We start from the raw sequence: 15,745 nt of genomic DNA, 5'->3' as shown, positions 1-15,745 counted from the left end.
TTATATCACCTGTCAAATCCAAAGCTTATCATCTTCTTTCCTTCTTCATTAGATCCAACCCAAACTCCTCAAGGGGATATTAAAAGCCTTGCTTAGGGGAACCTGGGTGGCTAGTCTCACTCGATTTCAGCTCAGGTCATGATCACACAGTTGATGAGATCAAACCTCGTGTTGGGCTCTGTGCAGACAGGATGGAGCCTACTTGGGATTCTCTCTCTCCCTCTCTCTCTGTGCTCCTCCCTCGCAAGGACTCTCTCTCAATAAACAAATAAGTAAACATGAGGTAAAAAAAAAACTTAAAAATAAATTAAAAACCTTTGCATGATCTGGCTCCACCCTAAGCATTCTTACCCCACTGCTTTCCTACACCAAACCCTGTTTATCTGCCTCACAAGTCTTTTGTCTCTTAATAAGTACTCACTTGCAAGTCTATTTACTCAAGGGAACAGCATATGCAGAAAGCAGAAGTTAAATTAAGATGTCTTTATAGAAATGGTAATGCTTTTTGTTTTTCTTTTAAACAGAGAAGACAATCAATTGTTTCTTGCCTATTTATATTACCAACTCCAAGTAAGTAACAGTATGGCTAAGAAAGAGAACATGACTGACTGCAAGTCCAGGCTCCAAAGTCTGCTCACAGGATCAAATGTCAGCTCTACTAATTACAAAACTATAGTATGATCTAGGGCAAGTTATTTTTCTTTCTTTACCTGAGATTCATCATCCCCAAAGTTGAGATAACAACTATGGTCATCTCACTGAGTTCTGATGAAGATTGCTAGTTGTCAAAATTACTTTTAGGTACTCAGTTTTTTCTAGTGAATTTGATGCCATCATCTGGTATAGAAATCTCCAGAATCCAACCTTTTCTTCAGATACCATGTTCTGAACCCGTACCCTTAATTAAAATTAAGCAATTAAAAATTAAATTAGGTGATTACTTGCTCTGGTGAACATTTATATAGTCATAATAACATAATTTTATGCAGTCATAGTATGTAAACTTTGCTTATTGATATTAAACTTTTAAAATCAACCTATGATTGAAACATGGAAGGAGTAATGATGAGAAGTTAGAGAGACAAGTGAGAGAAAGGATGGGTAAAGGGAGTACTATGGTCATAGGTAGAGTATTTCTATTTGGCAGAGTAGGAAAAAAAGTTAAGTGAATTGTTAAAGTTACAAAGATAGCCAACCAATAAAGTAACTGAAAGAGATGTGGGGATGCTACTAGAGGGCTAATACCTCATCTACCATAGAAGAAAATCAATAGAGAATATCAAAAATTGAAAAATCAATAGGTAGTAGAGTAAGTACATCATATAGAGATATGAAAGGAACACTAAAACCCTACAAAAAGGATAGTAAGAGTTAAAAGTTATTTAGGAAAGAAGTGAAGAGGGCTAAGAGATAAAATCATACTTCTTGTACTAGTTCTTTCATACTACTGTGTTTAAGATTTTCAACTGCTCTTGGGGCACCTGGGTGGTTGTCAGTTGAGCGTCTGACTTCAGCTCAGGTCATGATCTCGCAGTTCAGGAGTTCAAGCCCCGCACTGGGCTCTGTGCTGACGGCTCAGAGCCTGGAGCCTGCTTCAGATTCTGTGTCTCCCTCTCTCTGCCCCTTCCCCGCTCATGCTCTGTCTCTCTCTGTCTCTCAAAAATGAATAAACATTAAAAAAATTTTTGAAAGATTTTCAACTGTTCTTAAACATAAGAAAATGTAACTCTTTTCTCGGAAGATGGTGGACATTCAGATGGAGCGTGCCTACCAAAAACAGTCAACCACCTTTCAAAATAAGAGGAAAATCCTGCTTGGAGAAACTGGCAAGTAGAAGTTCCCGTGGTGCTATAAAAACATGGGTCTGGGCTTCAAGACTCCCAAGGAGGCCACTGAAGGTACCTACATTGACAAGAAATGCCCCTTTACTGGTAATGCCATCTGAGGGCAGATTCTGTCTGACGTGGTAACCAAGATGAAGATGCAGAGGGCCACCGTCATCCCCTGAGACTACCTCCACTACATCTGACAGTACAGCTGCTTTGAGAAACACAAGAACATGTCTGTGTACCTGTCCCCGATTCAGGGATGTTCAGAATGGTGACACTGTCACAGTGGGCGAGTGCTAGTCCTTGAGCAAGAGTGTGCACTTCAACATGCTCAAAGTCATGAAGGCCACTGGCACCAAGAAGCAATTCTAGAAATTCTGGGACTATACATCTGCCCACACCCCACACCCCCAAATAAAGTTATTTTCCCAGAAAAAGAAAGAGAGAAAGAAAGAAAGAAAGAAAGGTAACTGAAAAAAATCTATTCCTAATACCAACTGAAACCACAAGAATAAACCTAACAAGACATGTAAACAAGCTACATGAAGAAAACTCTTAATCCTCATCGACGTGAAAAAAGACTTAAAATTTGGTGAGTCCTACTTTGTTCCTCAAAGGCAAAACTCCGTGTCTTAAAGTTGGTGATTCTCCTCAGTTATTCCATAAATGCAATGCAATTCCAATTAAAAAAAAATCCTAACAGAATTACTTTGGGGACATTCCAGGCTATTTCTAAAATCATCTAGAACAAAAAAACACATGAAAAGAGAAAAAAATTTGAATGAGAACAATGATAAAGAACTTGCCCTACTAGATAGTTCAGAACTAGACTAATTGATCTATGGAATAGAATAAAGTACACAGTATCATAAGCTTTACCCTTTTTGTGAAATAGGGAAATCATAATTTTTAACAAAGTTAAATACCAAGAAATGATCACTGACCTCCCTACTCTAATGTTATATTTGAGCTGATTATGCAAGCTTCGTGACAACATTCAAATCAATGTCTTGTAACCTAAAACAAAAGGTTGAGTTGGGGTTCTCTGAGCTTCCTGGGAAAAATATTTTCTGTTCTCTGTAAAAGAAATACAGGTACATAATCAGGCACAATACTAATAGACAAAAGGTCAGAAACTTGGAGCGGAAATGTTAAATTTCACATCAGGTAATATTACCTACTTGTAGCTAATATATTCCAATTGCAAGACAGTGATCGGATAAAATGTGGAAGGAAGAAGCAGGGTGAATTCTAGAGCAGCTTTGATCAGGGGCAAAGGACAGCAATGTAGACTTCAGAGTCCCGTGTTTTCTCATGAAAGATCTAAGCTAAGAAACTTGGGACCATTGTGTTCTCACCTATTTACTGCAAGAGCCTTCTGGTCTCCCTTGCTCTAGCTTCATCCCTCCCCTCAGTCTCTAAACTGTTGTCTCTCCCCCGCTTAAAACCTTCTCCTTTGGAGTGGGGGGTGAGAGAAGGAGGATAATGTTCAAATTTCTTAGCTTGGATTATGAGGTCTTTAGTATAACACCTGGCCCTGGCCTACTTCTTCATCTTCAATCCTTGCTTATCTACCAGATATAATCCTTCTTATTCTTCAAAGCTTAGTCAAATGTTTCAACCTCCAGAAATCCTTCGCTTACTTCTCTATGCTCAAGCTACCACTGGAATATATTCCTCTATTACAGTGCTACCATAATTACATTGATATAAGCATGTCTTTGCAATATACTATGAATTACTGAAAAAAAGGTTAATACTTTTATTTACTTTCATATCCCCTACCAGCATTTTGTACATAAAGCATTCAATATATCTTTGATTGTACCAATTAACTAGTAGCAGTTATGGATTCCAATAGAAACTCCCCTCCCTTGTACAAAGTAGTTTTCCCCTCCCTTGTACAAAGAATTCAAATGACATAAAGAGAGAAATCACAAGTATCTAAAATGCTTAGCATCTTCTAAAAGCAAAAATCTGTATGATTAAAAAGAGTAGGTCCAGCCATCATCACCTGGGAATAAGAGGGCTCAATTCCAGCCACAGATCTACTTCATGTCACAGAGGAAAATGTACAGCCTGGTTGTTTTGTTTTTGTTTTTTCCTTCTTAAAAGAGTAAGATTGCTATGGTTTCTTCCTGCTCTAGAAATCTAGGACTCATTCCTACATTGACATCAGCATAAGGTATTCAATACACAGTGTGCACCCTGCTGTCATGTAGGTTATACTAAGCCAAAGGGAAAATTAGTGGCAGATGCTACCAAGGTTCTAGGTCAAAGTGTTTTTTATTTGCACTCCAGAACAAATAAAATTTCTCTTCAATTAAAGTAGATAAAATGTGCATTACCCTTATTTCTATATTTATGTCATTTTATATTTCTGTGGTCCTTCCATCTTCCAAATGCTTTCAGAGGCATTATACCAGTAATTCTTATAATAACCTTATGAAGTAAGAAGTAGTATTATCTCTAGTTGCTAAAAAGGAAGTTGGGGTTCATAGACATACAAGATTATAAAAACGCTTGCCTTATATGCCTAAAGCTTCTTCTGACTTCTGTTTTTATGTTGCAATTCAAGTATCTTACAGTATATTGAATGTAGTAAGAATCACTGAGATAACTTCCAACTCAGAGACTTATTATGTTATACTAAATTTTGAGGCTAATAGTATTTCCCTAAGTATATGCATAAATACACACAATATAGGAGCAAGCATGAGTTTGACACTTAACACAGTTTTAACACTACAGATATGGCATCAAAACTCAGGTTTCTTCTCTCTGGTCTTTCTGGCTCTCAAAGAACATTTTTCAACCTTATATCCCCATCATTTGAAACAACTTCCACTAACATCGTTTAATAATAAATACAACTCAGGTTTGGTGAAAATTAGAATCTACTAATTTTAACACACTATGAAAATGAATTGATCTCTTTAATCTACGATATATCATTTAAAACTGTTCTGGAATTCAGAAGAAAGATTTCTTTAAAAATAGTCTTGCTATTCAGTAAGATTAATACCAAGATAGGCAGTCAGTAGAGAAAAATTTTTTCACTCAGCAAAATGAATCATTAACCTGAATAATTGAAAATGTGTTAAGTAACATATGAAATATATGCTCATGAAAAAAATCTCTGGTAAGACCATCTGTATGTGAAAATATCTACCCTGAAACAAGACACCTTAAATTCATCTACCTTATATATATGACTAGAAAAACTCATTGCAAATGTCCATACTGTTTCATTTTAACTTTAATTCGGTCTTAAAGATCACTTATATGGTCAAAGTAATGGAAGTCATTTTCATCATTACTTCCCTGATGTGCAAAGCAAGAGAAACTTGACAGTATGCTGTGCATTTCAACTTACTCCTATATTCAGCATACGAAAGAGTTGCCAAACATATTAAGACAAAACTCTAAATGGAAAATCCTTCTGACAAACTGCATGTTGAGTTAACCAAATCCCCAAACCCTAACCTATTTCTATATAAAAGATCCTTCCAAGGCTTAGAAAACTCGGTCATGCTCAGAAATCTCATCCATGATCTATATTTTGAATAAAAAGGAAGCATCAACGCTGGTTACTGTGAACATGACACACTGAAGTTGATACCATGAACTAGCAACAATCTCAAGACAGGCTCTCAGCGCACTGGCATGATAAAGTCACATTTGAGTAGACACACATGAATAATCTGAAATGACAGACGAATTTCAGTTTGAAGACAAGTTTAGAAGACATTTCTTGACATGTCATTTATTCTGTCTGAACAGGCAGGAATATTTCTTATAATTCAAGAACAGTGTCCATCTATTTTAAATTTCTGATCTCCTAACTCACACTTTCAAATGTTTCTCTCATGCTACAGGAGCTGACAGACTCTAAGAACATGATACATGGATTCTGCCTCCATTTTATCTATGCTGAGTACTTATACCATGTCATTTTATAAAGCTAATTATTTTCACTATCCATGACCATCTTTAATTGATACAAATTGGGAATGATTCTGTCCAGATTATTGTAAAAAGTTAAAATACAGCTTTAGTCATTTTCAAACTGAATAAGACTTGGAATGTTAAAATTAAAACTCACTATTCCTAAGTGTCAGGCAAATAAAATTTTCAAGCACATCTATATCCTTGACTTGTAACCTAAGAATACAAATGATTTTGTCACTGACCACTTTATTACAATGTACCCCCAGTTCATCAGCATGCAAATTCTACTGTTACAAAAAGTACACATTGGCAAGAAAAAAACACTTTGCCTGATCAAAAATACTTTACCTTTTCATCTCATATCGAAATAGAATACCTCAAATATGTTGTCAAGAGTTCAAATAAATATTTAAACTTAATTAAACATAATATAAAATAAGAAATATTTACCATCTTTTACTAGGACTATTACACTTACCTTAAAATTAGTAGTATGACTCTTACCTTTTTCTGGACTCAAGTTTTTATACACTTCAAGGTCTGCCATTAAATTTAATATTGTTATACATTATTGGCAAGAGCAGTAAAATTTCTCTCTAAAGGCAAAGCCTTTTTCTGATACACATCTCCAAAAAGGAAAAGAAAAACAAAAGGCAAAGAAATCCTCAGCAGCCCCAGGAACTTGGCTCATTCTGCCCTTTATGGCATGAGGAGATCTTCACAATCCAGGCTTTACAGTGTGGAGAAAATAAATCCATGAGATATGATTATAGAACTTTGTCCCAAACTGAAAAGCACAGCCAGCTAAGAACACTGGAAGCATCTGCTCAGGGCTGCCGCTATTGTGGGAATGCAGGCGCTGTGGCTACTTTGGGTATGAGACATGCATGCTTAGTGCAGGGCTTAAAACCCTCCAGGCATTATGCACATTTAATGTCTGGGAAGTGTAGGTCTTTAACCATCAAAGAAACCCTCCTCACCTACAGAGGCCATTGAGAAACACTGATTACCATGGTAGTGACGCAGGCTGAATGCAGAAAATGAACATGCACACACACAGAGAAACACACAGAAGCACACACACAGACACGCACACTCTCGGAAGCAAACATCACTCCATTGGAGGCAAAACCAAGCCATTAAAAAATAAGCTATCTGTGGTCCTCTACACTGTACACTACTTTTGTGCCAGTCAGGGTGAGCACATATTATTGACAGCATTGAAGCTTTTCCTTGATTTTTGTCCTTATTCCACACACAAACGTAGCAATGATTATAGAAAAGACTGGAATGTTTCCAACTTAGATTGAACGAGGTGACAGTTTCAAAATACTTGGCAGTAAAGGCTACTTCTCAGGTAAAAATCACATGCCTGTGGGTAAGGGAAGTAGCAAGAATGGGTCTGAGAAAGCCAGTTTTTAGTGAATGAACAAGCATATTATTAAAGTACAATTTTCCCTAAAATATACATAAGAATTATTTGTATGTTTTAATCATCTTCTTCACAGAGATAGGTAGACAGACAAACAAAACAGGCAGGCAGGTCTTTCACAAAGCAATTTACTGTAGTCTTGCATTTAAAAGCTCTAACTAGGTCTCTCCATCCCGAGCATTAACTCCCTTACTCCAGAATTCTCTACTATCAGGGCCTCTTGGCATTTTCTTCTCTCCAGCTTCAGCTGTGCCCCTGAGACTCCCATTACCACCCATTCTGTACATGCCAGCATCAACCCCTCTACTCCACTCCCATTAGGACCACGTAGCCCAGATCACTAACCCATCCCTCTCCTCAGAGGCATCAAGCTCTACTCCATTCCTATTCACCTGTTTCCCAACTGAATTGCCCCTCACCCAATTTGCAAACCCCACTGTTTACTCTTAAACACTCTGAGAAATCTGAATGTCAAAGATGTATGTGCAAGTACATATAATTAGGAGATCCTTCTTGCAAGACTGCATCTGATATACACAGAAAGAGAGAGAGAGAGACATATACACCTACCCAAAATAGCAGTTAAGAGTCTAGGAGCCCATCTGCCTGGGTTCAAATCCTGACTCTGCCACCAACCATCTGTGTGACCATGGGCAAGTTATTTAAATGGTCTGCTCCTCGATTTCTTTATTTGCACAATAGGCATAATAATAGTTCCCATTTCAAATGTTATTGCAGGAATTTAATACACATAAAGTGCTTAGAATCAATTATTTTATATTATGATGATTATTATTATCATACTATGGTTATTAGTCTTGAAATCCTTTACATCAACACAGAAATGCAGTGGGGTTCACTGTTTAGTCTTAATGAACCAGTACTTTGAAAGTAGAGTGGTACCCCCAAATTTGAGGTATCTCAGAAATTCCCACTCCTGTTAAATTCAAACGTTTAATACTACCAGATAATCTTATACAAAAAGACAATAGTGTTCCCATAACACAAAATTTGTGCAAAGTGATGGATTTCTAATTCCTGTGACTTATCAGAACCAAAGCCACCTGAAAAGCAAAAGGCATCTTTCGGTCAATCTCTCACTGCGTCCGGGAAAGAGATGGAGGCCAAAGTGCTCCCAAGGGAGGCTGGGAAAAATCTCCCTTCCCTTTCCCTTCCAAAGATTCCCCACCACAATCTTGTGATGCTAACACAAGGTAGGGTCAGGAGAGAGGAAGGGGGCAAACTGCTCCTCCCCCTCCTCATCCATAGGGAGTTTTCTCCCAATAGGTTCTTCATGCTTCTGGCCCTCTAGCCCTCAAAGCTCCCCAGGCTCCTCCCTAGAAAGGCTCAAACATGAAGCCCACCACCACAGCGATGGGCAGTGCCTCAGGTTTATCCTGAATGGGATGGTGAGCACTCAGCAGCTCCACAGAGCAGGCGGGGGAGCTTTTAGAAAACAGGCATGGCCCATGAGTATGCATTTGACCACCAAGGAAAACTCAAGGATTTTTTAGAGTTCAGAAATATCTACACCTTATTAAATATCCAATTCTTCAGCAGCAGCAAATAATTCTCTATGCAGCCCGTTTGAAAGACTCCTTTGAAACACCTATTCTAGGGTTGGCAGAGACACTGGCTGACTAACACATCGCCCCCTAGTTACTCCCCAGAGTTCTCCCAGCAGAAGGTCATGTATAAAGTCGACGTCAACAGGCTTTAAGGGGTGGTGATGTTTCCTTTGACCGGATCACTGCAAGAACCATACAGCTTTAGAATTCTTAACTTCTTACCTGAAATTCTCATTTGAAAAGACTGGGCCTTTTCCAGATTAGTTCCAGCACAGCAGTTGGCATACAAAATAGGTACCTCATTAGATGTCTCCAATTTCTAGTCATTAGACCTAATAGGAAATTCTCTTCCACCAATCAAGTGAAAAAGAAAAGTGTCTCCGAGTTCAGCTTCTCAATTTACAATGAGTGAACGACTTTAAGCCCCATCTGACGACATTTTCCTCACCTTTCACACCTGAGTTCTACTTCAGATTTCTTACAGAAACATCACAGAGTAACAGGCTACAGCATGGGCTTCAGAGTCAGATGGAGGAAAATCTGAGTCCCAGCTTTCATGACCTTGCGGAGTTACGGGTGGGGTGGCCAGGTAAAACAGAACACCTAGTTAAATTCAAATTTTGAATAAACAACAAAAAATTTTTTAGTATAAGTATGTCCCATGCAAAATTTCCTGTATTTTTATTTGTTAAATCTGACAACCCAACTGAGGGGGCCTCTCTGAGACTAAAATATCCTCATGTGGAGCCTGTAGCACCCACCTCATAGGGTATTTCTGAAGGGTAAATGAGCTAGTATAGGCCAAGAGCCAACTCCCCGTACTTGGACAAATAAGTATGCAATATCCAGAAGTTAAGTGAATGGCCACTCCAATCACTGGGTGGATATAACTTTATTTAATTAAGTCACATGCTAAAGAGGTTGTACACTATACTGTCTCCACACACACCTCAATCTCACCAGCCACATAATTCCAAATTGAGACCAACTCAGGGCAAAAGCATGGCATATATCGCTGCCTCAAGACTCCCAAGTCCAATTAGAAAGCCTACTGACACCAAACATGGGAGCCACATCACTTCGTGAGGCCATTATTATAAAAGCTACCATTTACCAAACACCATAAACATTACCTTCTCTAATCTTCATGAAAATTCTGCAAGGAGATCTATTAGTATTCTTATTTTAAATTTAGGTAAGGAGACAGATTCAAGTTGGACAAGATGCCCAAGATCATACAGCTGTGCTAGAACCAGAATTCGAACCCAAGCTAACTCTAGGTCAGGCCCTGTCCACCGGCTCCATGTTTCAGGCCAGATGAAAACCATCTAAAGATTTCAGGCCTAAGTTCAGAATTCTTCACTCTCCCAATTAGAGAATGTTCCTCATTGTCAGAAGCTGTTAGGGCCTCTGGCTTAGGAACACAGAGATGCTTAGTAAGTAAAATCATCTGGAAAACCATCATTTCAAATTAGCCATGCAATTTTTTATGTTTTTTAAGTTTTATGTGCATTCAAAGTAGTACAAAAGCAAGTGGAACTCAGTGGTAACTTCACAGTGAAAGAGCCTCTGGGTGGTACCGAGCCACATCCTTGCACAGAACCTGTCCTTTACTCTCAAAGCACCAAGGTAACTTAGTGAAGGGTTGATTTCACAGGAACTTTCACACACTGCTGATAAACTGTAAGTTAAGAGCATAAATTTTGGGGAGCCTGGGTGGCTCAATCGGTTGGGCGTCTGACTTTGGCTCAGGTCATGATCTCGCGTTTCATGGGTTTGAGCCCCATGTCGGGCTCTGTGCTGACAGCTCAGAGACTCGAGCCTGCTTCGGATTCTGTGTCTCCCCCTCTCTCTGCCCCTCCCCTGCTTGTGCTCTCTGTCTCTCAAAAAATGAGTAAATGTTAAAAAAAATTTTTTTAAGAGTATAAATTTTAACAAACTTATTGCAAAGTCAGGAGGCAATATGCAACAAGAGTCATAGAAATGTTTATATTTATTTTAGTCAATAATCATTACTGCTAGAAAGTTATAAAGCTATGAGAAATATAAAAATCTATGTACAAGGATATTTCATTAGTATTAGTTATAAAAATAACTGTCAATCTAAATGCCTATCAACAAGAGAACGATTACTAAAATATACATTCATATTTTAGAATTCTATCTAGCCATTAACAGTGTTCCAGACATTGCATTACCTGAAGAATGTCTGACATACTATATGAAAAAAGGAGGGGCACCTGGGTGGCTCAGTCGGCTAAGCATCCAATTCTTGATTATGGCTCAGGTCATGGTCTCATGGTTCGGGAGTTCCAGCCCTATGTCAGGCTCCACACTGTCAGTGCAGAGCATGCTTAGAATTCTCTCTCTCTCTCTCTCTCTCTCTCTCTCTCTCTCTCTCTTTCTCTCTCTGCCCCTCCCCTGCTCACACTCACACACTCTCTCTAAGATAAATAAAATTTTTAAAAAAGAAAAAAGATACAAACTAAATATACGATTTTCATTATGTAAAACATGTATATAAACACAGAATGGAGGACTAGAAAAATATATGAAAAAGATTAACAATGATATCTCTAGGTATTTTTATTTTCTTCTGAAGTTTAACTATATTTTAATATTTTAGAACTAGCATTTACTTCTTTTGTTCAGGAAACAAAATGACATTTTTTAGAGTACAGCCAGTTTAGTAATACTCAACTAGGGAAGAAATAATCCCTTCCCACTGGTGTATTGAAACAATGAAGAAATGTCTTTGAGAATTACTGACATTTATGGAGCACTGACTATATTTCAGACACTGCTCCTAGCATTGCATATGCCTTATTTCATCCTTACAATGCCTGTATAAGTGAATTAAGTATAATCCTTTCTCTAGTTTCAGATGTGGAAACTGAGGCAGAGAGAAGTCAAGTCACTTCCTTGAGCTGGCCCAGCAAATGAGTCATAGACCTGAGATCTGAATCTCCACAGCCTGTATTCAGGACCAATGCTCTTCACCACATAAGACAGTACAGAGATCCTGCGATCTATTTTTTCATCTGAAAGCCTTGTACAGCAGCACATAGAACTATTAGAGCTTAATTCCTTTTATGAAATCTCACTGTGCGCTCAACTACACAGGGAGCCCCAAATCCTCAATATAATGTAGCAAAATCACCCATATAACTACACAAACAGATGAAACCCCAACAAGAATCCTACACATACATACAAATTCAAAGAGCTAGATTTCAGGATACCCCCAAATGGATGCTCCAGGGAGATCCATGCTACCAGGATGAGCGAGCACATTTGCTTCGGTAAGTCAGGGGGATGCTCCACTGTGGCATTATTCTGCCTGAGCCTCCCTTCTTCACCCCAAGCTGGCTCAGGTCATTCTGGGGACACTGGGCACCAGTCCTTCAACAAAATCCCCTGACCACTCCAGACCATCTGTACTCACTAGCTCTCTTAGGAAATACCTGGCTCTCAAGTAGGGGCAGCGCCATCCAATTAGTCGGTCTATGCAAATCACAGACATCAAAGAAGAGCAGCTAACTGAAGGGTAGAGACCTTTGCCCCTGAGGGTCTATTAATCTATGGGATAGCACTGGAAATCTGCTCTTGGTTTATATTTACAATGGACTCAACTAAGGAAAGTTACATGGATTAAAAAGAGTAGGGCTCCTATATCCACTCAAACCAGCACAGCACACACCCATGACCTATTCATCACCAACGCATTTAAGGAGATCACTATTATATGAAGCTCAGAAACTCCTGTCAGGACTATCCCAGAAAACTGCTAGAGCTTTTGCATCAAGTGCCATGGAACAAAACAGAATGTTACCATGAGTTCATCTTCAAAGAAAAAGTTAAGGTGCTCCACAAAGGGGTATGTAATGTCCTTAAACGCTCAGTGGCGGGAATCATGATAACCTTGCCACTCCTGTGTGGTGCTTTCCATTCTATCCCTTACAAAGCCCTTTAAGGAACAGATGCCTCAGTGAACCTGACAACAACTATATGAAGTGGGAGAGGCACCAGGATCATCTTGCCTTACAGATGTGGAAGCTGAGCCTCAGAGACTCTTCATGACTTGCCCAAGATCACAAAAGTAACAGCAGGGTGGGAGGGAATACCTGAAACTGGACTTTCTAATCCAAACACAGGGTTCTTCCCCCATATCGTGTATACACCCTTAACATTACTGCCAGCAAGAAATAACTGCTAGACAATAGAGTATAACCAGAACTGTAAACCCAGTGCACTACAAAAATGTCATCTGAGAGCCGAGCAAGATCTGGAGGAACACAGGTTTCTATCCAATGACTGTTAAACTATGCTGAGAATGGCAGAAACAAGGATTCTATTTAGGCAGCAGGCTTACCATGGCTGTTTATTCATCACTGGAGACAGAGAACTACGTATTCTGATGATATGGAACATGTCCTATAGATCACACATGCTTGTCAAATAAACCAGTTTGGATTTCTCCTTCATTAAATACCTGATGTGCATCAGTGGGCAGTAATTGCTACACATTTTTAAACGTATGAATCCCAAAACAAACTAAGTATTACCCATATTTAATATTGCTATGTTCCACAGGACAGAGATGAGCCACCCTTTGGCCCCACTGCCTCTTTGAAATGATGTTTCCTTGATGATTTATTGATCTCTCTCTCAAGACTCTTGGAGTTAAAATTAACATTCTCATTTTTTTGAAAGATGACTATTGGTCATGTCACTTTAAATTTTATAGGTTAGCATAAAAATGTACAGACACATCACTATCAGTTTCATGAAGATGCCAATATAATTCAAAATAAAATCCTTGATAGGCTCAGAGCTTGATTTCAGTTTGAGCTATCCACAAATAACTGAGACCTCACGAGCAAGTTTTTGTACACAGGCCCTGTAAGAAACCCAGGAGCTTGCAGCCAGTGAACACTTAAGGCGCTTGAAATGCTTTTGGTAGAGACATGGAAAATGTGAAAACTGACACTTGAGTTTCATGAATTCATATCTAGATATAAATAAAGGTACCTAGACTTTATAAAGTCAGCATCAATTGTTTAGATATCTACCATCAGTTCTGATCAGTGTTAATTATAACATCAAGAGAGGGGAATTAACCAGAGATAGGTAGGCACATGGGAATCTCTAATAGTTGTTGACAGTGACATATATTAAAACAAGTATCTTCTCTTGGGGCTGAAGCTTTAATTAAATTCTCAAAACTTAAGTAGTGACACATTCAAACTCCCCCACAGCACTCAGGAGACATGTGTATCACTGAACAGAGAAGCCCCTTTACCTCCCCCCTTGGGAGGAGAGACTGGACAGATGGAGTGTAAGAGTCCAGAATTAACCCGAGGTACTTGTACTCTCCAGCACTCCAGCCAAAGCAGGACCATTTGCTTATATAATAACCATGCTTGTGCCTATCTGATATTTTAGTAGAGGACGTTTTACATGCCTTAATCTGACATCTCTGAGTTTAATAAAAAGTAAATGATATTATCTGCCCAGGCATGGCTTGGCTTACAGTCAAAGAGGGATTATAATATGTGCATTCAAATGGGAGGCACACGTGGTCATCATAATGCAAACCCCCTTATCCGTTAATACTGAACCCCAGAACACTACCTATACAGCTTGGTCCCATGAGGAGTGCAAACACAAAGATAACCGTAGGAGAAAGGAGTGAGGGAAAGGGGAGAAGGAGATTCTAGATTATTAAATGACCTCCCTCTAAGCAAAGCTCTTCTGAGTACAGAGTGGAGAGCAACTCATACCCCTGAATGCAGTCAGTAGTCCCAACAGCTCAGGCCAAACAGACAGCAGCCACATCTCTGGAAAGTGTCACAGGCCACCCAAAGCCAAGGCCTGGTTAAGTAGGGACCAAACTGCAAGGTTCATTCTGCACAGCCAGCTGACCCCAGCCCCAGCCTGCTTCAGAGCTGTTTTTGCCTCTGTGCAGCTGACCAGAGACACTCTTGAGAACAGGAAGCAGGTTTCAGGGAGAACTGAATGGCCATAAGCACCCTAAAGGACAGGAAGAAGATGCACTCCTCTGAAACTCTAATCCCATAGTGTCTGGGAAGGATATTTTAACAACAAAAGATGACCTTCAGGGCAAGGATGACCTTAAAAGACCGAGGCAGAGAGACCCCGGCCCTCTTTCTGGAAGAAAACCAAGGAAAAGGATTGTACTGACTTCTCTGGTAACAATTTTCAATATGTCACAATGCAAACATTATCACAACAGTCTAAATTCCTAACCTAAATTACTCTACAGAATTGAAAAGTCGACCCCTTTGTTGCTTTCTTGATGAGACAGAATATGGTCATCCTCCACACCTTCAACAGTGCATTTCCCACGTATTTCTTTCCAGTCAGTCTCTCTTCCCTGGGTCAAGGCATGTCATTTCTTCAGCCTTTCTTTCCTCTTCTATTATTTCCCCCAACAACAATCCTGGCTTATTGATCTTTTTTCTGCCTAATAGCCATCCTATGTAGGTGGGACATAGCCACAGGGAGGACTACAACACAAACTCCGAAAAAAGGAACAGTAAATTTCCTGTCTACAGATGCACTCCCGGGGCCTAGAGTGCGTCAGGCCAGTTGTGGGCACCAAGGAGGTCTGAGAGCAGGGAGACCCACCTGAACACAGAAGCTCAGATTCCAGAAAGCTGTCCAACTCCCAGGAAGACTCTGGGAATAAAGCAGGACCTCAGACCCCAAAGGATGATGGGAGGAATCCAAAACTGGGGAGCATGAAGAAAACCAGTTACTGCAATAGGAGTATATGTTAAGGCTGAATGAGGGAACGACCACAGGAAGTCTTTTCTCTATAAATCTGAGAGAAGATGAAGATGGAAACTACTCATGGGCTGTTCCCTTGACACAAAAATTATTATCAACTTATTAAAGTTTCCCAAATGGCCTTCTAGTAAACACATTAGCCCAGAGATTTA

At 39.4% G+C, this 15,745-nt stretch overlaps 1 protein-coding gene and 1 pseudogene across 1 annotated transcript in view; one reads left to right on the top strand and one right to left on the bottom strand.

Annotated features, from left to right (window-relative positions):
• The window catches only part of PLCH1 (phospholipase C eta 1), a 219,506-nt gene that overhangs the window by 152,033 nt on the left and 51,728 nt on the right, over positions 1 to 15,745 (bottom strand). The gene's annotated exons all lie outside the window — the stretch shown is intronic.
• Positions 1,733 to 10,101, top strand: LOC125920633 (40S ribosomal protein S11-like; annotated as a pseudogene).

Source organism: Panthera uncia, chromosome C2, assembly GCF_023721935.1.
Source record: "Panthera uncia isolate 11264 chromosome C2, Puncia_PCG_1.0, whole genome shotgun sequence".
Taxonomy (NCBI): domain Eukaryota; kingdom Metazoa; phylum Chordata; class Mammalia; order Carnivora; family Felidae; genus Panthera; species Panthera uncia.
This window is presented reverse-complemented; position numbering and strand designations above follow the sequence as displayed.